This window comes from Colobus angolensis, unplaced genomic scaffold (genome assembly GCF_000951035.1).
Source record: "Colobus angolensis palliatus isolate OR3802 unplaced genomic scaffold, Cang.pa_1.0 Scaffold163, whole genome shotgun sequence".
Taxonomy (NCBI): Eukaryota; Metazoa; Chordata; class Mammalia; order Primates; family Cercopithecidae; genus Colobus; species Colobus angolensis.
Genome location: NW_012114744.1, coordinates 1,388,688 through 1,409,800, shown reverse-complemented (window position 1 = coordinate 1,409,800; position 21,113 = coordinate 1,388,688). Strand labels below are relative to the sequence as shown.

Sequence of the window (21,113 nt, the reverse complement as noted above, 5' to 3'; positions counted from 1 at the left end):
GAGCTGTGTCTGAAACAGGAAGAGCATCACAAGGATTATAAAACCTATGAAATCTCTGGGTTTTTCAAAGCTCTGCCTGCTTTCAGTTGAAATCGGACAATGAAGTAGAGTTTTCTATGTGATTAGCAAGATCTATACACAGCAGAAGAGAATTACTTCTGAGTACACCATTACTTGTCACAGATTTTCACATATACCATCGTGATCACTGCTAATAACCAGCTCTTGTTTTCCCTTGTTTCAGACTGAAATTTTTCAAGGGGCTAATTTTCCAGTTTTCTAACTTTAAAATTTCTGAAGTGTATTACCTGTTTTTTGTTTTGATTTTAAATCACTGCATACTATAAGTTATGTAAGTGAAATCTCCTGGCACATAATACACATACCCAAAATTACTTGAATCTGGTGCTGATATTTCAATGGAATTGTGCTTATATTTTATAATAGTTGGCTTTCTCTCTCTAGCAGTTTCGTTGGAAGTTTTTTTTTCTTCTTCTTTCTTTAATGCCTTCCTTTCTTTTCCTCATTAGTTGTTATCAGCAAAACAAAAGGAAACAATATGGGAAATGCAATACATATAAACATTATGTGAAAAGATAAGACAACTCACATAGCTTACACCCAGTGATACTTAGTATGTTTCCATACTAGTCTATACTAACACTCAGTTATTTACACTGTGGGAAATAGTTCAGTTAGCAAACTTAACCAATCCTTTTCATCTCAGTGTCACGACAGGAGATAGATATTTGAGATGCGCGAACTAAGTATTCTGGGAAATTAGGTATTAATATTTCCCCAGGGGAAACCTCCACCTGACTACAACATATTTCATTTTAAATTTCCTAAGCTGTGACAGTATATCTAATTTATTTTGCTATTTGAACTCTGTCAAAATAAAAGTGAATACTCTAATGTTATTCTTTACCATTTGACGTAAGAATCACAATACACACAAATACAGAGGCCACGCGTGGAGTATAGCAACTCATGGTTAAACCTTATTAGATGAGACCCAAATGGCAGAGGTGGGGCAGGGAAAATGCTTTGGAGAGGAGACAGTTTCAACAGCCATGATGTTAGAGGCTAGGCATTGTGAGTGTGCACTGCGTTTACCAGGCTCAATGTCATTTATCCGGGCACTTAAAGGTGACCAATACAACACTGTGTAATTTGGTCGTTATGATAGATTATTAACCTGGGGAGATAAATTAAAATGGAACACTAATACTACTATTGTAAAGCAAAAAATAATATTAAAATATCAAATATTTGCAATTTCTATTTTATGTATCACTCTAAACATTTAAAGGAAGGGATATCTGAAATGCCTATTTGATATTTATTTTGGCTTCTCTTCAGAAGCCAAAGAATATCTTTTATGAGATAAAAAACTTGTTAATAGAAAGTATTAATATATCACTTTCTAGTTATATATGTGTGTGCATATATTCACTTTTTAAACTAGGAAATAAGAACAAGCATTAGCTGCTTCCTAAAATAGTATCAGTTAAAATAAAAAAACTATTCCTGCCAATTCAATCATTTTCTTGGGATTTGTTGACGATGTTTATTGAAGTACTGTGAGTCTTTCCTTTTCCTCTGTTTTTCCTATGTTTATTTTCCTATGTTTTTCCCACATAATGGAGTAACCACTGATCAAAAGGTTTCAGGACACCATTAACACTTCTTGTCACCAAGAGTATGAGTTATTCCTAAGAAAACATTTTATACTTTGTCTCTCTCTCTTTGTTCAGGTCACATCTAGATTTTTTAGATTATTGCAAAGTATATCCTGTCTTACTTGAGGAACAAGGGTAACTTACCCCAGTTCTCCTCTTTTATCTAATTTTACTTTGTTGGACTGCAGTTTCATCACAGTTAAAAATATCAACCAAAAATTATAAATTCAAACAAGAAGTGTGCATTGATGATTTTTTTGTATTGAAGGACTTTTTTAACCTCTGAAAGAATAAAAGAACTCAAAATGGAGTTTTATATTAAAGGTCATATTTTTAACCACTAAATGAATAAAAAACTCAAAATAGGAAATGTAAAAGTATTTTAACTTATTTCTTTTTTCTAACTCTCTGGTTTTATTACCCTTTCCAAGTTTTATTTCTTTAATAATAATTGTTCTGTTATAGTTACTAGTTTCCTGGGGAAAACTTTCTGTTTGATTGTAGCAAATTTGTGAAATGTCTCTGTCATAGTTTGATGTTCCTCTGAAAGATGACTTTTTCTCCTTGCTGAAAGATTCTGGAAAGTGCTTTTGGCATATATATTGAAAACAAGAATCATAATACTGATGAACACACACACACACACACACACACGCACACACGCACACACAAACACAGAATTTTCTTTTGTTTTAGTTTTTTATTCCCAAATCATGATTATCAAAGTTATTTTCATCTTCAACTCTCTATCTGCCTACTCTCTCTTTTCTTCTTATAATTTCTTTCTGTTGTTTTTCCTCTTCTTTCTTCTTATTTGTACTTATAGTAAAATGGTTAAGGATACAATTTACAGTTTATTATTTGATGGACTGAATTTGTTTCTTATATGACGTTATAGAAAAACTAACTTTTGTTAAGAGTGATTTCCTGGGAAAAGTTGATATGTTAAAGATAATTAGCAGAATGTCGTGGTCATTAGTCCTAATATATTCTAGTTCTCTCTCAGCATATAATTGGATTGTAGGTTAATTTCCTTTGAAGGAGGCATAACCATTGACTGCTTTGGTCAATGAATGATAGACAGAAGTGATGAATGTCACTTCCTGCAGGAACTTTAAAAACCTGTGTATGGTTTTCCACATCCTGTTTCATCTCTCAGTAGTGCTGAAAGCATATTTGGAGTTGGGGCCTCCATTATCCTGTGTCCTTGAGTAACTATGAGGAAAAGAACTTCTCCACTAATCCACTTTGGACATGTAGAGAATGAAATAACATTTTGTTTTTAACACTCTATGTTCATATGGAGTTTTTTTGTTACACCAGCATATCCTATCCTACCCTGACAGAGAGGAACTGTATAACTTTGGCAGGCTCTAGAAGACTTGTAATTTCTCTAATCTCTAGGAAGTTACAATGTCAACCATGAGACATGCCATCTCATTTGTAACATTCTAACATTACAAAGGATGAAGCTTTACTTTCATCTCTTTTATGGGTAATATGCTCTCTAGTTTGAATACAGCATGCTCACGTGAGATGGTAGCCTCCATGAAATATTTTTGATTTTTGAAATTTCATACATAATCTTCCTTTCCCAATTTTAAATACATCTTTCCTTCTTTACCTTCAGGATACATTATCTTCCAAATGCAAATGCCTTTGGGAAGGAGAATATTTTAAGTCTGATCAGTCGTTTATGCCTTAGTGAGTAAGGTATGTAATGAATTAGAATGTTTTCTAAAAATAGTTTTAGATAGTGGCAAAAATGGGGAAATGATAAGGGATCATGGTACCTGTCTGGCAAAGGGGAAAAGGACACAGAGATTGCATGTTAAAGACAGGTTCTGCCTACTTCAAAATTTTTAGATGGACTGGTTCTTTGTTTAATACTCTAGTGTATGCCAAGATTAAATATAAGCTCTAGAGAAATTTTAGTCCTTGATATTATAGAAGAATTAAATTACATTAATGCCTTCAAGGTTTCTAGAAACTCCTTGTTCTTATAAACTGATTTGCAGGGGACAGAAAACTTGGGAAAGTCATATGCTTCTTTTGATTGATTTTGCCCATTTCTCACAGAGCAATGATAAGTACATGTACTTCTGCTGACTGGTGAGATATTGATGAGCTGATGTTTCTGAAGCTCATCGAGGTAGATGAAATGCATTTTAGCAGTGAAAAAGTACTACTTTTGCAATTGTATAGTGATATGCACATTTTAAATGTGTTCCTCCATATTTTTGTCTGACATGCTTCTTGTTAAGGACATAATAACTTTGGTAGAGTAAAACCTCATGCAGTTTTAAAGACATTTCAAAAGTTTACTAATATTATACTTACTAGTATGCTAATGAAATAGTAAAAATCTTGGTAAGTTTCAATTTTAGTCTTTTAGAGGGATGAACTCCTATATTTTAGATGATTTGTATTTCCTAAATGTTATTGGAAGCCAAGGTCAAATTTGACATTTAATATTTGTCTTAAAGTGTTATCCAGGCAAAATCTGGTATTATCACATAAAAGTAGGAAACTTTCACTTCCTGATTTCTTCTGCATTTCTCAAACTGGTAATAAAATCTGACTTTTGAATAATTAATGCCAATTATTTGCCAAGAAACTTAATCACAATATTAACAACTCTAAAGGTACAATTCTGATTCACGATTAGCATAAAAATCCAGTTCTATGCGCCCATGTCGGATTTCGTTTTCTATAGTGGTTTCTATAGTGATACTGATTTTGTACTTTATTTCTAAATTTCTTAGGAGACATGGATCTTTTCCTTTGCCTTAGATTTTTAAGAGGGAAGCAAGTTTCTTCAGATTTAACAGATTAGAAGTTTTCATAAATTAATGATTGCCTTTAACTGGCCTACTTGTTGCTAACAGAAAAGGCATTGTTATGGGCATAAAGACCCTCAACATCCCACGTACAAAATCAATTGCCATTAAAAATATTTGTACCAGTAGCCTTTTATTTTTGATACTTCTGTGAAAGCAATCTAATGTAGCAATAAATTATTCTTTCTTTCTGAAGGGCTAATATGAGATCTTCTCCTCTACTATTTATTTACTTGCAGAACTACTTTCTGAGTCCATTTCCAAAAATGTATTAGCTGCCATTTGGCAAACAATATTTTTTTCCCTGCATTATTTTATAATATTTTAAACTTAAATTTTATCTATTATCAATTGTTGCTTTACTGGCCAACTTATGTTTGACTTTGGAAACCAAGACAACCTCTGCTTCCATGGTACTTCTCATTCCAACATCCTGTGCCCGGTCAAAAGTCAGATATAAGGAAAACAATCCTTTTATTCCTGATACCAGTTTTCATTTTCTGCTTTATATATTATCCCATTAAATTACCTTTTAAATTATGGATTAATTTAAACCATGGGTAATTTATCTTTAAAAATTGATTAGATTTTAATCACCTTGAGGGTAAAGACTAGGAGTGTTTGGCTTTGTATACCTAATGCCTGACAGATGGCAGGTATTTAATGGAAGCTTATTAGGCAATGAATACATAATTACAGCATTAGTTTTGATGAGAACACTAATGTAAAGAACAAGAAGGCATATATTTAATATATACTCTCTACTATGTGACAAGACCAATTCTAGGTAACTGGCACATGCTAATGGTATTTGGTCCATATCCCCTATATCATTTCAGTGAATGACAGCTTGTTTCAGAAAGCTAGCACTTTTAAGTTTTGTCAGAGAGCTGCTTTCTGCATGATATGAACTACTTTGCCCATTTGCAACTTGGGAAGCATGTGCCTGGAAATTAATGTGTTCGTGAAAGCAGCCTGAAACCAGTGACTGACAACTACCGGAGAGTGTAAATACCCTAACTCTTTTCCTCTCTGTCTGGGAAACATCTGAGGCATACATTTTACACAATTTTCAGTGTGATAAAACTAAGACAGAACTATAATACAAAGAAGAAAATGTTATGGTCCAATTCCAAAATAAGCACATTTTCAGGAAAGAAGACAAATGAGGCAAAAAAATCGACAATACAGTACAGCAATTATCTATATATTATATGTTTTTAACATACGGAAAAATATTTTCCCAGTTTTGGTTTTGTGAAATTTAAAAATAATTATTTTCTTGGAGATTTAATATTTATGTGGCCAAAATTTATATTTAGTGATTTTTTTCCTCCACTTTGTGGGTTACAACGTAGTCACATATTTTTGTGAGCCTCATTTTAAAAGTTTTATGTTTAAGTCTTTAAGGTATTTGCAATTAAATTCTTGGTAAGTGGAGGTACGGATCTCTCTCTTTTCCATTCTCTTTCTCTCTTTCTCCACAAATTATTAGATACTAGTCCTAAAAGTATTGATTAAGAAATACATTTATTTCATTCTGATGTAAAATACAACCTTCAACATGTGCTAAATTTCTAAAAATGCAGAAGATTTTCACTTTCTGTCTACTATATATTAGTAGTAAGCTGTTTTAATTAGCATAGTCTTATCGTGTGTTTAATATTTCATTGTTCAACCCTTCTTCACTTTTTTAATTTTCAAAATATTTTGGCTATGCTTTTTCATTTATTCTTCTTGGTAAATATTAACAAATGTACCCAATGGAATAAAACTAGAATTTTGATGGATATTATATTGAATTTGCAACATTTTGAGAGAATAAAAATATTAACGTGAATGCTTATAATAGAAATATGTGTAAAGTGTCCTCAATTCATACACATACACACAAGAGCACTTAATTCTCTATCTTTCAAGGAAAGTACAGACAGGAGGTCATGTATAATCTAGACTTTGAAGAGAGGAGAGTCTTGCAGGGGTACATTCTAACCTAAAGAAAGCGAGAATGTATTATGGTAAAGCTTGAAATTCAGGCTCAGATTTAGTTGAGAAGACATTTATGAGTGATCCTAGAGAATTTGGAGTCAAAATTTAGGCAGTATGGAATTTTCTTATGATTATAAATAAAGGGAATAAAATTTAGAAAAATCACACATTTAATCATTTAGTGATTAGTGCTTAGGATATGTCCATCAGCAAACAGACGGAGATCCTGGTCTTTGTGAAGCCTTCTTTCCAACGAATGATTGAAACTAAATGAAAACCTGGTAGGTTATGGGGTCTATGGAAAAAAGAACAAGCAGAGTCAGGTAAGGAGAATAAACAGTGTCAGTGGGGGAAGATGGGGGAGACAAGAGAATGGTGGAATTTTAGACAGGTCAAGAAAAACTTCATTGGGAAGTTGATATTCCACAAAGAGTTAAAGGAGGTGTGTAGGCCTAGGACCTTAGACACCCTTTTAAGGAATTGGAATGACTTAAGCTCTTCCTCTGAGTATGAGGAATGCTTTGACAAAGTTTTGAACAGAAAAGCTACATGACCAGCTTTGTGTTTTAAGAGAACTACTCTGGTTGCTGTGTGTGTGCGTGCGTGTGTGTGTGTGTGTGTGTGCAAGTGTGTGTGAGTGTATGTGTAACAAAGACAGAAGCAGGGAGCGCAGGTGGAAGGTCTTTGCAGCAATCCAGGTGAGAGATGAGGTTAGCTTTGACTCAGATAATAGCAATGGAAGTTGGATGAAGCAGATAAATTACAGGTGGGTTTGAAGGTGAGCTCACTGGAGTTACTGATGGACACTTTGAAGGGTATAGAGAAAGAGAGGAGCGAGCTGGAGGGATGAAGATAGTATTAATGTAGTTGGGGAAGGCTGCAAGTGGTGCATGGTTGGAAGAGAAGATTTTGGTTGTCTGTAACACATGAAAATGCAAACATCGAGTAGGTTGTTGGATATATGAGTATGGAATTCAAGAGAGATATCAGGTCTGGAGGTATGACCATGAGAGTCATTAATATATAGATGATATAAAGTCATGAGAGTACTTGATATAGCCAAGGTAATGAGTATAGCTAGAGTAGGGGAAAGAACAGGCTGAGACTTAGGACATTTCACTATTAAGAAATTAGAGAAGAGAGGAAACAGCAAAGGAGAATGAGAAGAAATACTCAGTGACATAGGTGAAAATTTGAGTCTGTAGTGCCCTGAAAACCCATAAAAAGGGCATTAAAGGAGAAGAGAATGATCAAGCATTCACTGCTGATAGGGAAAGAAAGTTGGGAGTGAGAACTGATCATTTGATTGGCAAGATGGAGGTCATTGGTAATCTTGACAAGGGCAGTTTTGATGCTCTGGTGGAGCACAAAGTCTTACTAGAAGGAGCTTAAGAAAGAATGGAAAAAGAGGAATTGAAGACAGTAAGTATTGATAGCTCTTTTGAGTTTTTCAAAAAGGGCACAAACAAATGGAGTAACATCTGGTGGGAGAAGTAGGGTCTAGAGAAGGTTATTGGTTTTCCTTTAGGTGGGAGAAAGAACACTTTCTTGTATTCTAAAGGGAATGATCTGGTCGAGTCAATGTTTGGCACTGTAGGTTACAGGTGAGAGGAGGGCATTGCTGGGTGATGTTCTTGGGTAGTGAGAGGGATGGGATCTGGTATAAATGGAGAGAGCTGTTCTCTGCATAAGATGGCGTATAATTCATCTATGATAACAAATGGGAATATTTGGGTACTGGTACAGGGAGTGGGTAGACATGGGTGGAGGATGGAGAATGGCAGGGACAGTATAAATAAATTGAAAGAGGCAACTGAAAAAGGAGGAAAATGGGTAAAACTCACATAGCATTTTCTACATGCCTGGCACTGTTTCAACAATTTACTTCTATTCTTTATTTAATCTTCATACTAGCCCTACTCTAGGTACTATTAGTTTCTCTGTTTTACAGCTGAGGAGACTGAGGCTAAGAGATGTGAAGTATTTTAACCAAGGTGCCATAGCTAGAAAGAGGTAGAGCTGGGACTTGAGACCAAATCAGTCTGACTCTTAACCAAGTTCCTGCAGCCAAGCACTTTGACACATTTCTTCTTTGTGAGAAGAATTTCAGGCATAGAATGGCCAGAACTTGACCATTTAAATGCGAGTAGGATACATCCTCAGAAACAAAGATTTTTTTTTGATGAATCATGAGAAGATGTCTTGCCCTTTTCTTTGTCATGTGATTAATTGAAATGCTTCTTACAGGGAGTCTGTAAACATCAATCAGGTAAAGACAGAAGGTAGAATTTAAATTATATCAGTTATTTATAAGATCTCCCTTATTCTTGTCATAAGGAAGCAGATAATTTGTGGTAAAATTATTTTGTGGCAAGTAGTATACTATACTAAAAGTATGATTTATAAACTATTTTTGAAATGAAAGCTATATTTTATTACAAATGACATGCATGATTTTTTTAAAAATTTAACTTATTTTAAGTTCAGTGATACATGTGCAGGTTTGTTACATAGGTAAACTTGTGTCATGGGAGTTTGCTGTACAGATTATTTTGTCACCCAGGTATTAAGCCTACTGGCCATTAGTTATTTTTTCTGATCCTCTCGATCCTCCAACCTTCCACCCTCTGATAGGCCCCAGTGTATGTTGTTCCCCTCTATGTGTCATGTGTTCTCATCATTTAGCTCCCACTTATAAGACAGAAGATGCAATATTTGGTTTTCTGTTCCTGCATTAATTTCCTAAGGATAATGGCCTCCAGCTCCATCCACGTTCCTGCAATGGACATGATCTCATTCTTTTTTATGACTGTATAGTATTCTATGATGTATACATACCACATTTTCTTTATCCAGTCTACAATTGATGGGCATTTAGGTTGATTCCATGTCTTTCCTCTGTGAATAGTGCTGCAGTGAACATACATGTGCATGTATGTGTCTTTATAATAGATTGATTTATATTCCTTTGGGTATATACCCAGTAATGGGATTGCTGGGTTGAATGGTGTTTCTGGTTTTAGATAGAGGAATCGCCACACTTTATATGAAATATAGAAGCAATAGATAAAAATGTAAAAAAACCCCATAACTACCCAATTATGCCACCATTGGGACATAACTGATATTAACAAATAGATGCTTATTCTTTCAGGTATGAATATGTACCTATGTGCATGTTTCCAACTGTTGAAGCCCACATAGTAATACAGCTTTAAAATTTACCTTCTGAATCTCACAAATGTATTTTATACAAGTATATTGAATATGTTAAACACATTGTATCATACAAATGTATTAAACTCTAATTCAATCTAAAGTATTTTCTGAGTTAAAATCCCAAATATTTTCTTTTCTCACAATGTTTCTGGTATGAATGTTGCTTATTTCTAATACTATTCTAAATAAATTGATTTTACAGTTAATTATTTACTATTTCCAGTCACCTTAGGAGATTTAGATGTGTGATAAAACAACCAGAAAAGGTAAGGTGACTCAAAAATGTGCTATTGATAGTGACAGAACAATTTTTTTACTTAATAGCTTTGAAGTTCTTACGGAAGATACAGTGCTGCAATATTTTCATATAATCTCCACTTCTTGACAAACACAAATGTCAATTTAATTGCACAATTTTTAGATCACAAAGGCAAGAGGAATCTGAGTAACCTTCACATTAAACTTTAGTAGCTTGCATAAATGCCTTGCTTTGTATATATTTTTAAAACTATAGGTAAGACAAGAAAGTCATGTAACTGTTACAAGAATGAATTCAGAGTTTCACAGCATGAATTGCAGGGTGAGAACAAAGTTGTATCTTTCCATTTTAAGTTCCTGAGATACCTAAGACATGAAATGAGACCTCTTTATCTGTTTCATTTGTAAAGACAGTGAGTATCCTGTATTCATGTCCCTTAAAAATACAAACTAAATTGGGATGTAAATAATAATAATAAGACAAAGAAAGCTAATAAGCTGAATTGTGTATTTTTAATCCACATGGGAAGATAAAATATTCTTGGATAAGATAAAAATTATCCTGGAGTCACTTTAGGAGTAAAATCATATGTAAGAAAAACTTGATTTATAGAAAATATGGAAAATGCAATGGCCTTAAACAAAAACTCAAAATCTATTAATGCTCTAAACAAACGTGCAATTCCTGAAATTGAAAAAAAAAAATGATGCAGGTCAATTTGTTGAAGAAATGTCCGTTGTGAAGCATAACATTTTGCAATAAATGTAGGATCTCAGTCCATTTTGATAACAACCTTGTACTACTTGTGTATATTCTGGTAAGAATTGTTAATTATGGAGCCACAATGGGACCAACAAGAGCTTTGACTGTGGCCACAGTATTGTGGAGTAGTTTTGTAGGAGTGCTCTTTCTCAAATTAGTGGCATATTTCAGATAAAGAAAGGAAGTCGTCTTAACTTGAAACTGCTGTGTCATTTCTTCTTCCTTAACTGAAATTCCAACCGGGGTTCAGGAAATGCCCTAATGAGCCACTTCTCTTTTCTCTTTCCTCAACTAAGTGGATTCCAACCAGCCCAAAGTATTCATTACTCACGGCTAGATGGTTTACTTTGGTTGTCTCTTCTGGCATGGTGCTTATGTTATGGGAAGAGAGATTGTAATTTGATGCTGTTTGTAGAGATGACAACACTGATAAAATCCAGTCATTGCTGGTAGGTAACTAAACTGACATGTTAATTTTCTGTACTTTAAACAAACTCGAAAGACAAACTAATCAATACTTGTTTTATTTTGATATGTGTGGCTTGCTTATAATTATAATTTCCTCTTTTATGATAACTAGGTATCAGGATATCTGAGTAGTGAAGCTGTGATTTGCTATTATTTAGGGAAAATATGTCTGAAACTCTATTAATGTCTTATTTCAATCAAGATGCGGAAATCACTGTTTTAGTTCGTGATAACCAAAGTGATTTATTCTTCCAGTTTAAAATTTTCAAATATTTACTAAACTGGAACATGATTTAACACTTTGTTGCCTCTTACATATGTTATTTTATGAATAAATATTAATTTCTGTTTACATTTGAGCAATATCTATTTTATTGACTTTTAAAGGTAAGAAACATATGAGCTCTATTTATAGCAAAATAGTACCAGATAGTACATTAGTATATATTCTTTTCCCAGGACTAAAAATTAATTCTTATTTTTTATGTAGGTGTGGATCTAAGTAACTTGTGTAGAAGATGTCAAGTATCCCAGTGCAATAACCTTTTTTTTTTTTTTTTTTTGAGATGCAGTCTCACCCTGTCACTCAGGCTGGAGTGCAGTGGCATGATCCTGGGTTCAAGCGATTCTCCTGCCTCAGCCTCCCGAGTAGCTGGGATTACAGGCATGCACCACCACACCTGACTAATTGTTTTTTGTATCTTTAGTAGAGACATGGTTTCACCATGTTGGCCAGGCTTGTCTTGAACTCCTGACCTCATGATCTGCCTGCCTTGGCCTCCCAGCAATAACCTTTTATAAAGTAATAATTTTCAATTGTAATAATTAAAAGAGTTGTAGTAGAAACTTTAGGATTAAGATATATATGAAGATATTTATACACATGTACATACATATATATACTGTATATATACATTTGCTTATACAAATTACAATATATACAGTTTCATATATATTTATATAAGTTATAACTGAACTTTCAGTATTGTCTCAGAATATTTCATTGGGAATATGCATTTTAAGTGAAAGAGAAACCTGAGGTAATTTCAAATTCATTTTGGGTAGTTTATCATTTATAAGAAACTTCATTTACATTTAAGAATGTAAACTAACCTTCATGATTCCTTCCTATTCAGAAAGTATGTCAGCAAAGCAAAGTGAAACAGGGTACGGAGTTTATTGGCAAAATTATTCAGACAATTCTGCTTCACTTCTACTTTAGATGAATCTGAGTGTAGCAATGCGCTTTCAAGTATCTTTTAAATTTATGTTAAATCTTTTACTTTTTGATGGAAGCTACGTAAGTAGGCTAAACTTTAAGATCTCCTTATTTTTTTTACAGCTCTAAAACAAATGGAATACGTATAATTTTCATGTCTGTTTCCTTGGTTTGGGTTATTATTACTCTTTTTTTAAGTTTTCAATTTTATTCCACAACAGCAGAATAGTTCAGTGTAGTACATTTTGTTGAACTGAAACTTGGAACTCATGTCAAAAATGAAACAAGCTGAAAAATGTTTCTTAAAAGTCAGCTTAATTTTAATGACTGTGGCACAAGGTTTGTTGTAAGTTCTAGAGAGCCCAAAATAATTACAAGACATTTAAATAGGGTACAAATTTGTATCATAGTGAAATTTTCAGAAATAGTGCTAATTTATATAGTAGAAGTAAAAATAGTTTTGAAAACAGTGGTTTGAATAGTCAAAAAGGAGAAATAAGGAAATAAGAAACTGAAAGAAACAAAATATTCTTACACAATGGTTTTAGATAAACTAGTGAAATATAACTGAAGTGGAATCATTATGGCTATTGATAAGATATTTTCCATAATAGTGGAAAAGTACTCACGTAATCTTTTATAAATCATTGTACAAATAAAGCCATCTGATGTCAATCTGACATTCCAGATTCTTCATAGAGATGAAAGCTCTTACAGTAAAAAATATTGGATTATGATATGGAGTGATAGCAGATACAGAAAAGTGGTATTTACAAATAGATTGTTATTTTGAACTATTTGTCAACAAAATAAAACACGTGCATAGTGCAAAGCATGGTTCCTGCACAGGTTTTGCTGGGCATGTTTACTAAGCAGAGTCTGGGAGGCATAGAGCAGTAGGAATTGCAATCATCCCCAAAGTCATAACCTACGAAGAGAGAGGTTAACAGTAGTCTTATAGGAAAAGAAAAACAAATAGCAAGAAACTAATTTACACAAATATTCCTTATTATATAGAATTGTGAATGCCAGCTAATTAGAGAAAACTGTAGAATTGTGTTATGGGTGTTTGGAGATTTATAAAAATTTGGTAGACAATACTTTGCCTATGAGAGCTTAGCTGATGATAGATGGTTTTGTGACTCCATTAAATTGTAATTATTTGAGCATAAAAAGTCTCGGCCATTTACACACCAATAAATAAAGAAGAATAGAAGAATATTAGAGATAGTTTATGCTAAATGTTAGGAAAATTGGGAGAATCCGTATAATTGAAAAAGTGAAATAGTAAGACAGAGATGTAGAATCTCCTCACGTGACCAGGTTTAAGAATGGATTGGTCAAGGAGAGACAGCCCTTGTTCCCAGTTTTTCAATTGCTCTCAGGAAGTAGAGGGAAGTTGAGCCTAATGATCTTAAAGACCCATTAGGTTTCTGTTTCTCTTTTCTCTTTTCAGGTTTGAAAGAATAGGTGAGAATTTGAAAATAGATCTAAAAAAAGTGACTGAGAGTCTAGGACATAGAGGGGGAGTTTTAATAAGGATTCTCATGCCTCCTAATGTTCATTCCTAAGAGTTACCATGGAAGAGTATTTTCAAATTGTCTCTCTTCTTGAAACATTCTTTCTCAGTTTGCCACTGAGCCAGAGACTTCTTTTATATCTCCCTTCATTCCCTTCTTTATTTCTTTCTTGCACAAACATGTTTCCAATGCTCAGCTTCCTTAGATGGATTTCCACCCAAATAAAAATGTGAACCTGCACATTAAAAAAAAATTTTTTTGAGACAGGGTCTCACTGTCTCACCCAGGCTTTAGTGTAGTGGCTTGATCAGGACCCACTGCAGCCTCGACCTCCTGGGCTCAAAAGATCCTCCTGCCTCAACCCCCCAGAGTAGCTGGTACTACAGGTGTGCATCATCGTGTCCAACTAACTTTTTTTTTTGTATTTTTTTGTAGAGATGAGGATCTCGCCATGTTGCCCAGGCTGGTCTCAAACCCCTGGACTCAAGTGGTTGCTTCGGCCTCTCAGAATGCTGGGATTACAGGCATAAGCCACCACAAGTGGCCAAGCCTGGACTTTCTATCTGTTCAATCAAATGTTTGGCTATATCTTCTTTTCCATTTGCAGCATTCATTATATGCAGCATCTTTCCCCATGCTCCCAAAATCTAGACCAGTACCTACTGTATTATTGACAATCTGTCTAGAGACAGGTATTTATCTCTGCCAATGTCTGCAGATAACTTCTCAGCAGCTAATATGTTTACACTGTGTTCCCTTTGATCCTGTGCAGACTCAAATGAATTTGAACCTACTGAATTGTCTTAGGTCTGCAAAAGAAAGTTTGTCAGCAGCATTTTCACCACCAGACTTTAAATTCTGGTAAAATTCTAGGCTTCTTCTTAACTAACATTTGGCTCAGAGGCATCTGACATTTTAGTAATACTCTCTAGTGTTTCTCCCCGTTTAGCCAATCACTTTTCCTCTCTTCTATAGCTTATGATTGTCCTTCACATGTGCAAGGCAATTTTTTTTTTTTTTTTTTTTTGAGATGGAGTCTCGCTCTGTCGCCCGGGCTGGAGTGCAGTGGCTGGACCTCAGCTCACTGCAAGCTCCGCCTCCCGGGTTTATGCCATTCTCCTGCCTCAGCCTCCCCAGTAGCTGGGACTACAGGCGCCCGCCACCTCACCCGGCTAGTTTTTTGTATTTTTTAGTAGAGATGGGGTTTCACTGTGTTAGCCAGGATGGTCTCGATCTCCTGACCTCGTGATCCACCCGTCTCGGCCTCCCAAAGTGCTGGGATTACAGGCTTGAGCCACCGCGCCCGGCCGGCAATTTTTATGTAATGGATGATCTGCTCTTTTCATCAGAATTGCACCTACAGTTAAAGATTTTTCCGTAGACATATTCAACCTTCTTTACTTTGTCATTGCTTTCAAATTTTAAAACACCTATTGCTTTTGTTGCAAACAACCATTTTTCTCTATTAGCCCTTCTGATGTGTTTGGAAAACTGAGCATATTCCTACACTTTTAGAGTAGGAATAAGCCAGTGGATGAATCTGCCCAGTGACATGACTGATGACACTATTTTCTGGAGAAGGAAGAGAATATGTGATTTTACCTCGTTCAGTAATTTAATTAATATCTACATAAAGTTAGTTAAGATGGAGTAGTATAAGTAGAGGAGGCGTGTACCTGGTGTGGTACTAGGTTCTGAGGATGCTAAGATGGATAAGACATGGTACCTGCCAATGAGCAGGTCAGGCATTTCAACAATTAAATACAGAGACAAATGTTACAATTAAAGTGTATATGAATTATCTTCCAGATTAATCTGGAAAGGGTTCAAAGAGAGGATGGCTGAAGCATATCTTTAAAATGAATTAGCTATTCTTTAGGCAGGTGAAAGCATTGGGCCAAAAGGTCCAGTGGATTGAAAGACTAGCATGTGCAGAGTTGTGAAAAGCATGGCATATTCAGCGGTCTTTGATTAGAAGTGGAACCATTGTGTGAAATAACATGAAGTGGGGCTGAAGAGTTAAGATGGGGGCAGACCATGAACAGCTATGCTTTTAAGAGTTGTTGGGTTTACCCAGAGGAGGAGCTTGATTTGATTATGTTTTAACATATTTTGATTATGTTTAGTTTTATGTTCTCCGTCTCTGGCCATTTGGAAGACACATTAGAGGGTGAAAGACTGGAGTTATTAGTTTTAAATTTTTGTTGATAGAGTGTTTCTGTATCTGATTTAAGAGAGCAAAAATGACTGTATGTGGTGACTATGGATAATACCTTGCAAAATAGTTGTACCTTTGACAAGAACAGAGAGGCTGAAAAGATGATAGAATGTACTTCATGAGAAAATTGAAGGTGATGTACTACTACATTTTTTGCTGTAGCATTTCTCACTTAAACTGAACATGGATTAGCAAACCAGTGGACTTAAGCAAATATTTGCAAGTGATCCAGTGATTTCTTTGTGGTTGCTTGGTTAGATAGAACACACTGTGAAATGGGAAGTCAGAAGTTCAGCATTTTTAGTTTGCTACCAACTTGACATGTGACTACGAATAAGTCTCTCTCTGTGTGTGTATGTATTTCCTGAAGATTTCACACTGAATTAATATCTAGTGTGGAGAGTAAAAGGCTGGGGCTGGGCCTGAGGGTGAAGTTGAAGTGTCTGGTGGTGCTTAAATCTAGGTCTCTTGTACCTGAAGAGTGCTCTGAATTTGCTCCTGACAAATCAAACTTGGGTTGGATATAGGAGCTCTAAGATTGGAAATCTAGTTCACAGTGCAAAGGAAGGACCTTTGAGGCCCTTGATCCCACATTTCTGGAAGGTTTTCAGAGTACAGAACATAACAATGGGCCACTGTCTTATATGTCTGGTCTTGTTTTCCTTAATATTCTCTCCTATTCTCTCTTATTCAAACAGCCTCAGGGAAGTCTGCCTTAGGACAGAGCTTTTTAGAACAAAGTGAAATAGAGAAAAAAGCAACTCCTTGCATAATTTGAGAAGTAACTGTTAATTTTCCTTTTCTTCACAGGACATCTCTAGTGTTCCATATTTTCTCAAAATGTATTGCCAATTCATTTGCATCTCCATTTGTTTTTTATACGAAACACTGGTTATACCGAGCTGTCTCTAAATTCACTTGGATTCAGGCCTATTGGACCATACTTAGTGAGATATATGACAGCTGATGAACAGTTGCTTAAGGGATGTTTGTCAAAAGATGAAACAAACAAACCATAGCAGCAGCAACAACAACAACAACAAAACAGCAAGCAAAGATATTCTGGAATATGACAGGAGATGGAAATAATGTGTAAAATAAATGGATAAGCTAAAATATGAAGTCCTCTTCTTAATAGGGGGATAAAAGAGAGACCCTGAATGCTGAGTCCTCTTGCTTGAGTAGCAGTCATTTTAGAAGAATTGTATTGAGTATCAAAACCAGTATATTTTATGAAATATTCTCCTCTTCTTTGAAACAGGTGGTAATAGAAAACATTGGGTTCTCCTCATGCACTAAAGGCTTTACATGTATCATCTAATTTGAGTCTGACAAGACACTGGGGCAAGTGATGTTGTCTCCAGTGTGCAGAAAAGAAAAGTGAGATTTGTGAAGGATAGGTAAGTTTCCCAAGGTAAAAGCTGAATAGTGAGCAATGATTGGCCAAGGACTTAGATGTAGGTCTGGGTGCTGTTTATGCCCAGATGGATTATACAGTCTTTTCTAGGACCCTTTTACATTTAAACTTTATCTTTGTTGTTCTCTTTCGTTCATTTTGAACAAGCTCGCATCTCCATAGCAGAGAAAGGGAAACAGTTCAAGGGAGAAGGGTAGAAGAAAATCAGAAACCATGGTTTTGCTAAAAATGGTTTCTAGGCTTACACATGGATAATGAGGACTTTGACTGTATTAGATTTGCAAAAATAGCAGTTGCAGAGGTAACATGGGATCAGAAAAGATGGCTCTATTTCATAAAAGAAAGGGGCAAAGTGAAGAGACTCATTAATGTCGAAGCAGTAGATGGATAACCAGTGACAAATATCAAGTAGATTTGCTTCAGTTTGGTCAGAGAAAGGTCGTTGATTATTTTTGGTTAAACTGGTTCATAGAGGCTAGGTCTCCACTAAAAAAGGGAATTAATTGCTTCCATTTCCCACTAATTGCCTCAACATTTCCCTTTGCTTTGTCATTGGAGATTTGGTCAGAGAGGCAAAAAGTCAAAAGTCAGAGTGTGATGGAATCTACATAAAAAGGGAATCTGAGGAGACCAAATTATGGCATTTGGTGTAATAATGATAATGATATTTAGCATTTTTCCCTGGGAGTGCTGTGGAGTTTTAGAGCCCTTTTCAATCTTTAATCAGACCATAGGGCACATTTAAAAGAGTTCACTGTTTTTATTTCCATCTAGAGGATATGGCATCACAGAGAGATGAACTGACCTAGGGCAAGTCTCTTGAGATGTTCATGCTATATGTTAGATTACACCCTCCGAGGGTGAGTTTTAGCTGGAAGCCCAAGTTCTTTCTAGAGGTTCGATTCATTCATAATCCCTCTGAGTCTTTTTTGCACAATATTGTAAAAGAGTTCTATCTCTATCAATGATCAAAAAATCACCTAAGAAAACACTATGAAATCAGTTTAATGTCGCAATAATTTCTCAGTTTTCAGGATACTCATTGATGCTTGAACCGTTTTCAAGTAACAAGACATTCTATCTTTATTTGCTGAATTAATCAGTCTTTGAATTCTTTTACACCTCTAAGTACTTTGGAATACGCGAGTCTTATCTTTCAGATATTTTATTTTATTGTTTTGAAATCCAAAGTGGCACTGCAGAAAGTGGAAATAAGATTGGTTTCTGGATGTGATAGATCAGTGTTGAATCATTCTAGTTCTTATGATTTACTTACAATAACTTCAGAGGCCTAATAGACAAGTGTATCTCTTTAGGAAGTCATGAACTTACAATATAAACCACTTTTTTTTTTTGCTGGAAGAACCAGAAATTTGTTATTGTTAATTAGGTATTTGTTATATTACGGGCTCTTAATAGATTTTAAAGCAAGCTGGTTACATTTTAATTTTAAAACCAGCTCTGCCATAATCAGCCGTTTGATCACAGACAGGTCATATGATTTGACTGAAACTCAGTATCTTCATTTGTAAACCTGATCTACCTCACAGGGTTTCACAGCTGTTAAATGAGAAAGGGAGGGTAAAGCAAGTAGTTCAATGCCTGTATGGAATGGTGACCTGGCAACTTTAGCCTTTATGCTTGTTAGTGCCACTTTTAAATAAATTATGAAGATATTAAAGATAAAACTATTAATTACAGCAAAACTTAAACATAAGACACCAGTAAAAAAGAAGTCCAGTACATTACAAAATACTTTATTTGAGCAAGATGCTCTCATAGTTATGGTGAACTTGAACTGGGCCATGCTTCTCCATAGCTAGTGTTCCTTCCCCTACCGTGTTGAAAATATTTTACTGACATTTAATCACTTATTAATCAAAATAACTCTGGGAATTGAGTTGCTTAATTTTATTCATTATGAAGCGAAGGCTACTTGACATCCAAGGAAGGAAATACGTGGCTCCAAGGCACATAGCTTGTCAGTGGGAGCCCAGGTTTGAAACTAGGCGGGCAAATTCCCAAATCTACAATCTTAAATGCTGCTCAAACAATGCTTTTTAACACACATTAGACTGCATTTCAAGGTTGTCATTTGTGAAAGCTGAGAAATTAAATTGCCCTTACCCTCATTTTTAAATTAAGGAGATTCTTAAAATTTCTCTTTCTCTTGACAAAAATGGCTATTTAAGAATGGAAAACCACTGTCAACAATGGCTATCAATGTCATCAAACTCTCCACTGGGTTCTTTCTAAGTGTCTTTTTATAAATCTCCAAAAATATGGTGAACCCATTCCCTTATCTCTCCCTTGTTGGAGGACACATGTCTCAGTCCTCTAACCGGGACATGTCAAGAGCTGGGCAGGCGGGTACTTCTACAGTGCTTTTCTCCAGGCCACCCCTTCCCCTTGTGCGTTTCATAGCTCTCAAGCAGGGCCGATAAGTCTGTTCTCCCCAGGGCTGAATCTCAGGACCAACTCTAGGGGGAGCCCTTATTGTCAAACTAGTGCTCACAACTTTCTTGACTTGTTTCTCTTAAACAATATGACTTAATAAAGCTCCCTTCAAATATATAAACAGGGCACACCTACTAAAACAGGAAGAGCTAAAACTGTATACACTGGAAACCTGGTTTGACTGTTCTGATTAACTTGACTGCTCAAGTCTGTCAAGAAGCAATCACCAGTTAAGAAAACCATTTTGACAGATTTTGGCCCACTGACTACTTATTTGACTGGCTTGCCTGTCAGGTTGAAGTGGTCAGATTGACTGGAGGCAGTTTAACTGGAAAATTTAACTTTGGAGGACGTGAGTGTCTTTATACCAGAATCTACTTTAAATAACTGTATTTGAAATGTATACCTATTTTCTTGGGACCAATGAGAGAAGTTTGAAAGTGACACCTTGCAGCATTTGACTTTCCGGAGTGAGATGTCTCATTGCTTGCTAGTAACTGACAATGTATTTATAGGCTACAATACCAACACATTTTTCACCTGTGCACATACAGAGTTCAAGAAGTTTGAAACTCTCCCCTAATGTGGCCAAGTCCAAATAAGGAATTATCCTCTGACAATCTGAAGCATTGATAATAGATATATAACAGCAAATGACTTCTCAGATACTGGGTTACCAATTCAGTCATTTGTAACTTGTGGTAAGCAAAGTTGACCTTGCCTTTAATGGTAGTTCTTTTTAAGAAGAAGCTATGAAAGAAAACAACAAACTCTAAACAAAACCTTTTATGAAAGGAAAGAGAATTTGGTTGGAATTATTATTTACATGGCTTTTTAAAAGGAAATGCTTTTATATATCCATTCTTATGTTCCTTTAGAAAATTTACTTTAATATAAGCTCCTAGGTCTGGGCAAGACAAAAATAACACTATAAGGATGGAAGGAATGATTTATTCTCATATTATAGTGTTGGATTGTATGAGGAGAACATAATGAGGTTATTGTCTGTTGTAAGCACATTTTTATAAAGTCTGTTTTATGTTGGTTGAATATTCTAAAGTAT

General features: G+C 35.1%; 1 protein-coding gene across 2 annotated transcripts in view; it reads left to right on the top strand.

The window, feature by feature from the left end:
• Window positions 1-21,113, top strand: part of TFEC (transcription factor EC) — a 207,987-nt gene that overhangs the window by 114,473 nt on the left and 72,401 nt on the right. The window contains exon 1 of one of the 2 annotated variants that reach the window (XM_011937364.1): window positions 11,065-11,200. The exons of the other annotated variant lie outside the window; for it this stretch is intronic. The gene's annotated coding sequence lies outside the window, so the exon portion shown is untranslated. Of the gene's footprint in view, window positions 1-11,064; window positions 11,201-21,113 lie in introns of those variants that run through there. 2 annotated transcript variants of the gene reach the window in all.